An 8,219-nucleotide genomic window follows, 5' to 3' on the forward strand; every position below is an offset into this window, starting at 1 on the left:
ATCCTGCCAGGTGTGTATGTGGGTTTCACAGTTTATCAGGATGCTGCCAGGTGTGTCTGGGATTTTCGCAGATTATCAGGATCCTGCCAGGTCTGTATGGGGGTTTCACAGTTTATCAGGCTCCTGCCAGGTGTGTATGGGGGTTTCACAGTATATCAGGATCCTGCCAGGTGTGTGTGGGGTTTCACAGTACATCAGGAACATGCCAGGTGTGTATGGGGGTTTCACAGTTTATCAGGATGCTGCCAGGTGTGTATGGGGTTTTGACAGTTTATCAGCATCCTGCCAGGTGCGTATGGGGTATATATACAGTGTATCAGGATCCTGCCAGGTGTGTATGGGGGTTTCACAGTTCATCAGGGTCCTGCCAGGTGTGTATGGGGGTCTCACAGTTTATCAGGATCCTGCCTGGTGTGTCTGGGGTTTTGACAGTGTATCAGGATCCTGCCAGGTGTTTATGGGGGTTTCACAGTTTATCAGGATCCTGTCAGGTGTCTATGTGGATTTCACAGTTTATCAGGATCCTGCCAGATGTGTATGGGGGTTTCACAGTTCATCAGGATCCTTCCAGATGTGTGTAGGGGTTCCACAGTGTATCAGGATCCTGCATCGTGTGTATGGGGTTTTCACAGTGCATCAGGATCCTGCCAGGTGTGTATGGGGTTTCCACAGTGTATTTGGATCCTGCCAGGTGTGTGTGGGGTTTTCACAGTGTATCAGGATACTGCCAGGTGTGTATGGGGTTTTCACAGTGTATCAGGATCCTCCCAAGTGTGTATGTGGTTTTCACAGTGGATCAGGATCCTGCCCGGCGTGTATGCGGTTTTCACAGTGGATCAGCATACTGCCAGGTGTGTATGGGGTTTTTACAGTGGATCAGGATCCTGCCACGTGTGTGCGGGGTTTTCACAGTGTATCAGGATCCTGCCAGGTGTGTATGGGGTTTTCACAGTCCATCAGGATCCTGCCAGGTGTGTATGGGTTTTTCACAGTGTATCAGGATCCTGCCAGGTGTGTTTGGTGTTTTCACTGTGCATCAGGATCCTGCCAGGTGTGTGTGGGCTTTTCACAGTGTATCAGGATCCTGCCAGGTGTGTGGGGTTTTCACTGTGCATCGGGATCCTGCCAGGTGTGTACGGGGTTTTCACAGTGTATCAGGATCCTGCCAGGTGTGTATGTGGGTTTCACAGTTTATCTGGATCATGCCAGGTGTTTATGGGGGTTTCACTGTGTATCAGGTTCCTGCCAGTTGTGTATGTGGGTTTCACAGTTTATCAGGATGCTGCCAGGTGTGTCTGGGATTTTCGCAGTTTATCAGGATCCTGCCAGGTCTGTATGGGGGTTTCACAGTTTATTAGGCTCCTGCCAGGTGTGTATGGGGGTTTCACAGTATATCAGGATCCTGCCAGGTGTGTATGGGGTTTCACAGTACATCAGGATCCTGCCAGGTGTGTATGGGGGTTTCACAGTTTATCAGGATCCTGCCAGGTGTGTATGGGGGTTTGACAGTTTATCAGCATCCTTCCAGGTGCGTATGGGGTATATATACAGTGGATCAGGATCCTGCCAGGTGTGTCTGGGGTTTTCACAGTGTATCAGGATCCTGCCAGGTGTGTATGTGGTTTTCACAGTGTATCAGGATCCTGCCAAGTGTGTATGGGGTTTTCAAAATGGATCAGGATCCTGCCAGGTGTGTATGGGGTTTTCACAGTGGATCGGGATCCTGCCAGGTGTGTGTGGGGTTTTCACAGTGTATCAGGATCCTGCCAGGTGTGTATGGGGATTTCACTGTGCTCTGTTTCCTGCCAGGTGTGTATGGGGTTTTTACAGTGTATCAGGATCCTGCCAGGTGTGTGTGCGGTTTTCACAGTGAATCAGGATCCTGTCAGGTGTGTATGGGGTTTTCACTGTGCATCAGGATCCTGCCAGGTGTGTATGGGGTGTTCACAGTGTATCAGGATCCTGCCAGATGTGTATGGGGGTTTCACAGTTTATCGGGATCCTGCCTGGTGTGTCTGGGGGTTTCACAGTTTATCAGGATCCTGCCAGGTGTGTATGTGGGATTCACAGTTTATCAGGATCCTGCCAGATTTGAATGGGGTTTTCACAGTGCATCAGGATCCTGCCAGATGTGTATGGGTTTTTCACAGAGCATCAGGATCCTTCCAGATGTGTCTGGGGGTTTCACAGTGTATCATGATCCTGCCACCTGTGTATGGGGTTTCACTGTTTATCAGGATCCTGCCAGGTGTATATGTGGGTTTCACAGTTTATCAGGATCCTGCCTGGTGTGTCTGGGGTTTTCACAGTGTGTCAGGATCCTTCCAGGTGTGTAGGTGGTTTTCACAGTGTATCAGGATCCTGCCAGGTGTGTATGTGGGTTTCACAGTTTATCTGGATCATGCCAGGTGTTTATGGGGGTTTCACTGTGTATCAGGTTCCTGCCAGTTGTGTATGTGGGTTTCACAGTTTATCAGGATGCTGCCAGGTGTGTCTGGGATTTTCGCAGTTTATCAGGATCCTGCCAGGTCTGTATGGGGGTTTCACAGTTTATCAGGCTCCTGCCAGGTGTGTATGGGGGTTTCACAGTATATCAGGATCCTGCCAGGTGTGTATGGGGTTTCACAGTACATCAGGATCCTGCCAGGTGTGTATGGGGGTTTCACAGTTTATCAGGATCCTGCCAGGTGTGTATGGGGGTTTGACAGTTTATCAGCATCCTTCCAGGTGCGTATGGGGTATATATACAGTGGATCAGGATCCTGCCAGGTGTGTCTGGGGTTTTCACCGTGTATCAGGATCCTGCCAGGTGTGTATGTGGTTTTCACAGTGTATCAGGATCCTGCCAAGTGTGTATGGGGTTTTCAAAGTGGATCAGGATCCTGCCAGGTGTGTATGGGGTTTTCACAGTGGATCGGGATCCTGCCAGGTGTGTGTGGGGTTTTCACAGTGTATCAGGATCCTGCCAGGTGTGTATGGGGATTTCACTGTGCTCTGTTTCCTGCCAGGTGTGTATGGGGTTTTTACAGTGTATCAGGATCCTGCCAGGTGTGTGTGCGGTTTTCACAGTGAATCAGGATCCTGTCAGGTGTGTATGGGGTTTTCACTGTGCATCAGGATCCTGCCAGGTGTGTATGGGGTTTTCACAGTGTATCAGGATCCTGCCAGATGTGTATGGGGGTTTCACAGTTTAACGGGATCCTGCCTGGTGTGTCTGGGGGTTTCACAGTTTATCAGGATCCTGCCAGGTGTGTATGTGGGATTCACAGTTTATCAGGATCCTGCCAGATTTGAATGGGGTTTTCACAGTGCATCAGGATCCTGCCAGATGTGTATGGGTTTTTCACAGAGCATCAGGATCCTTCCAGATGTGTCTGGGGGTTTCACAGTGTATCATGATCCTGCCACCTGTGTATGGGGTTTCACAGTTTATCAGGATCCTGCCAGGTGTATATGTGGGTTTCACAGTTTATCAGGATCCTGCCTGGTGTGTCTGGGGTTTTCACAGTGTGTCAGGATCCTTCCAGGTGTGTATGTGGGTTTCACAGTGTATCAGGCTCCTGCCAGGTGTGTATGTGGGTTTCACAGTTTATCAGGATCCTGCCTGGTGTTTATGGGGTTTGACAGTTTATCAGGATCCTGCCTGCTGTGTCTGGGGTTTTCACGGTGTATCAGGATCCTACCAGGTGTTTATGGGGGTTTCACAGTTTATCAGGATCCTGCCAGGTGTGTATGTGGGATTCACAGTTTATCAGGATCCTGCCAGGTGTGTATGGGGGTTTCACAGTTCATCAGGATCCTGCCAGGTGTGTATGGGGGTCTTACAGTTTATCAGGATCCTGCCAGGTGTGTCTGGGGGCTTCACAGTTCATCAGTTTCCTGCCAGGTGTGTATGGGGGTTTCACAGTTTGTCAGGATCCTGCCAGGTGTGTATGGGGTTTTCACAGTTTATCGGGATCCTGCCTTTTGTGATGGGGTTTCACAGTTTATCAGGATCCTGCCAGGTGTGTATGTGGGTTTCACAGTGCATCAGGATCCTGCCACGTGTGTATGGGGATTCACAGTTCATCAGGATCCTGCCAGGTGTATATGTGGGTTTCACAGTTTATCAGGATCCTGCCTGCTGTGTCTGGGGTTTTCACAGTGTATCAGGATTCTGCCAGGTGTGTATGGGGGTTTCACAGTGTACCAGGCTCCTGCCAGGTGTGTATGTGGGTTTCACAGTTTATCAGTATCCTGCCTGGAGTGTATGGGGTTTCACAGTGGATCAGGATCCTGCCACGTGTGTATGTGGGTTTCACAGTTTATCAGGATCCTGACAGGTGTGTATGGGGGTTTCACAGTTCATCCGGATCCTGCCAGGTGTGTATGGGGGTCTCACAGTTTATCAGGATCCTGCCAGGTGTGACTGGGGGCTTCACAGTTCATCAGGATCCTGCCAGGTGTGTATGTGGGTTTCACAGTGTATCAGGAAACTGCCAAATGTGAATGGGGTTTTCACAGTGCATCAGGATCCTGCCAGATGTGTGTGGGGTTTTCACAGTGCATCAGGATCCTTCCAGATGTGTGTGGGGGTTTCACAGTGTATCAGGAACCTGCATCGTGTGTCTGGGATTTTCGCAGTTTATCAGGATCCCGCCAGGTCTGTATGGGGGTTTCACAGTTTATCAGGCTCCTGCCAGGTGTGTATGGGGGTTTCACAGTATATCAGGACTCTGCCAGGTGTGTATGGGGTTTCACAGTACATCAGGATCCTGCCAGGTGTGTATGGGGGTTTCACAGTTTATCAGGATCCTGCCAGGTGTGTATGGGGGTTTGACAGTTTATCAGCAACCTTCCAGGTGCGTATGGGGTATATATACAGTGGATCAGGATCCTGCCAGGTGTTTCTGGGGTTTTCACAGTGTATCAGGATCCTGCCAGGTGTGTATGTGGTTTTCACAGTGTATCAGGATCCTGCCAAGTGTGTATGGGGTTTTCACAGTGGATCAGGATCCTGCCAGGTGTGTATGGGGTTTTCACAGTGGATCGGGATCCTGCCAGGTGTGTGTGGGGTTTTCACAGTGTATCAGGATCCTGCCAGGTGTGTATGGGGATTTCACAGTGCTCTGTTTCCTGCCAGGTGTGTATGGGGTTTTTACAGTGTATCAGGATCCTGCCAGGTGTGTGTGCGGTTTTCACAGTGAATCAGGATCCTGCCAGGTGTGTATGGGGATTTCACTGTGCATCAGGATCCTGCCAGGTGTGTATGGGGTTTTCACAGTGTATCAGGATCCTGCCAGGTGTGTATGTGGGATTCACAGTTTATCAGGATCCTGCCAGGTGTGTATGGGGGTTTCACAGTTCATCAGGATCCTGCCAGGTGTGTATGGGGGTCTTACAGTTTATCAGGATCCTGCCAGGTGTGTCTGGGGGCTTCACAGTTCATCAGTTTCCTGCCAGGTGTGTATGGGGGTTTCACAGTTCATCAGGATCCTGCCAGGTGTGTATCGGGGTCTCTCAGTTTATCAGGATCCTGCCAGGTGTGACTGGGGGCTTCACAGTTCATCAGGATCCTGCCAGGTGTGTATGTGGGTTTCACAGTGTATCAGGAAACTGCCAGATGTGAATGGGGTTTTCACAGTGCATCAGGATCCTGCCAGATGTGTGTGGGTTTTTCACAGTGCATCAGGATCCTTGCAGATGTGTGTGGGGGTTTCACAGTGTATCAGGAACCTGCATCGTGTGTATGGGGTTTTCACAGTGCATCAGGATCCTGCCAGGTGTGTATGGGGTTTTCACAGTGTATTTGGATCCTGCCAGGTGTGTGTGGGGTTTTCACAGTGTATCAGGATGCTGCCAGATGTGTATGGGGTTTTCACAGTGTTTCAGGATCCTCCCAAGTGTGTATGGGGTTTTCACAGTGGATCAGGATCCTGCCAGGTGTGTATGCGGTTTTCACAGTGGATCAGGATCCTGCCAGGTGTTTATGGGGTTTTCATAGTGTATCAGGAAACTGCCAGATGTGAATGGGGTTTTCACAGTCTATCAGGATCCGGCCAGGTGTGTTTGGTGCTTTCTCTGTGCATCAGCAACCTGCCAGGTGTGTGTGGGGTTTTCACAGTGTATCAGGATCCTGCCAGGTGTGTATGGGGTTTTCACTGTGCATCAGAATCCTGCCAGGTGTGTATGGGGTTCTTGCAGTGTATCAGGATCCTGCCAGGTGTTTATGTGGGTTTCACAGTTTATCAGGGTCATGCCAGGTGTGTATGGGGGTTTCGCAGTGTATCAGGATCCTGCCAGGTGTGTGTATGTGGTTTTCACAGTTTATCAGGATCCTGACAGGTGTGTCTGGGGTTTTCACAGTTTATGAGGATCCTGCCAGGTGTGTATGGGGGTTTCACAGTTTTTCAGGATCCAGCCAGGTGTGGATGTTGGTTTCACAGTTCATCAGTTTCCTGCCAGGTGTGTCTGGGGTTTTCACAGTGTATCAGGATCCTGCCAGGTGTGTATGTGGTTTTCACAGTGTATCAGGATCCTGCCAAGTGTGTATGGGGTTTTCAAAGTGGATCAGGATCCTGCCAGGTGTGTATGGGGTTTTCACAGTGGATCGGGATCCTGCCAGGTGTGTGTGGGGTTTTCACAGTGTATCAGGATCCTGCCAGGTGTGTATGGGGATTTCACTGTGCTCTGTTTCCTGCCAGGTGTGTATGGGGTTTTTACAGTGTATCAGGATCCTGCCAGGTGTGTGTGCGGTTTTCACAGTGAATCAGGATCCTGTCAGGTGTGTATGGGGTTTTCACTGTGCATCAGGATCCTGCCAGGTGTGTATGGGGTTTTCACAGTGTATCAGGATCCTGCCAGATGTGTATGGGGGTTTCACAGTTTATCGGGATCCTGCCTGGTGTGTCTGGGGGTTTCACAGTTTATCAGGATCCTGCCAGGTGTGTATGTGGGATTCACAGTTTATCAGGATCCTGCCAGATTTGAATGGGGTTTTCACAGTGCATCAGGATACTGCCAGATGTGTATGGGTTTTTCACAGAGCATCAGGATCCTTCCAGATGTGTCTGGGGGTTTCACAGTGTATCATGATCCTGCCACCTGTGTATGGGGTTTCACAGTTTATCAGGATCCTGCCAGGTGTATATGTGGGTTTCACAGTTTATCAGGATCCTGCCTGGTGTGTCTGGGGTTTTCACAGTGTGTCAGGATCCTTCCAGGTGTGTATGTGGGTTTCACAGTGTATCAGGCTCCTGCCAGGTGTGTATGTGGGTTTCACAGTTTATCAGGATCCTGCCTGGTGTGTATGGGGTTTGACAGTTTATCAGGATCCTGCCTGCTGTGTCTGGGGTTTTCACGGTGTATCAGGATCCTACCAGGTGTTTATGGGGGTTTCACAGTTTATCAGGATCCTGCCAGGTGTGTATGTGGGATTCACAGTTTATCAGGATCCTGCCAGGTGTGTATGGGGGTTTCACAGTTCATCAGGATCCTGCCAGGTGTGTATGGGGGTCTTACAGTTTATCAGGATCCTGCCAGGTGTGTCTGGGGGCTTCACAGTTCATCAGTTTCCTGCCAGGTGTGTATGGGGGTTTCACAGTTTGTCAGGATCCTGCCAGGTGTGTATGGGGTTTTCACAGTTTATCGGGATCCTGCCTTTTGTGTATGGGGTTTCACAGTTTATCAGGATCCTGCCAGGTGTGTATGTGGGTTTCACAGTGCATCAGGATCCTGCCACGTGTGTATGGGGATTCACAGTTCATCAGGATCCTGCCAGGTGTATATGTGGGTTTCACAGTTTATCAGGATCCTGCCTGCTGTGTCTGGGGTTTTCACAGTGTATCAGGATTCTGCCAGGTGTGTATGGGGGTTTCACAGTGTACCAGGCTCCTGCCAGGTGTGTATGTGGGTTTCACAGTTTATCAGTATCCTGCCTGGAGTGTATGGGGTTTCACAGTGGATCAGGATCCTGCCACGTGTGTATGTGGGTTTCACAGTTTATCAGGATCCTGACAGGTGTGTATGGGGGTTTCACAGTTCATCCGGATCCTGCCAGGTGTGTATGGGGGTTTCACAGTTTATCAGGATCCTGACTGGTGTGTCTGGGGGTTTCACAGCTCATCAGGATCCCGCCAGGTGTGTATGTGGGTTTCACAGTTTATCAGGATCCTGCCAGGTGTGAATGGGGGTTTCACAGTTCATCAGGATCCTGCCAGGTGTGTATCGGGGTCTCACAG

This window comes from Heterodontus francisci, unplaced genomic scaffold (genome assembly GCF_036365525.1).
Source record: "Heterodontus francisci isolate sHetFra1 unplaced genomic scaffold, sHetFra1.hap1 HAP1_SCAFFOLD_50, whole genome shotgun sequence".
In the NCBI taxonomy this organism is placed as follows: Eukaryota; Metazoa; Chordata; class Chondrichthyes; order Heterodontiformes; family Heterodontidae; genus Heterodontus; species Heterodontus francisci.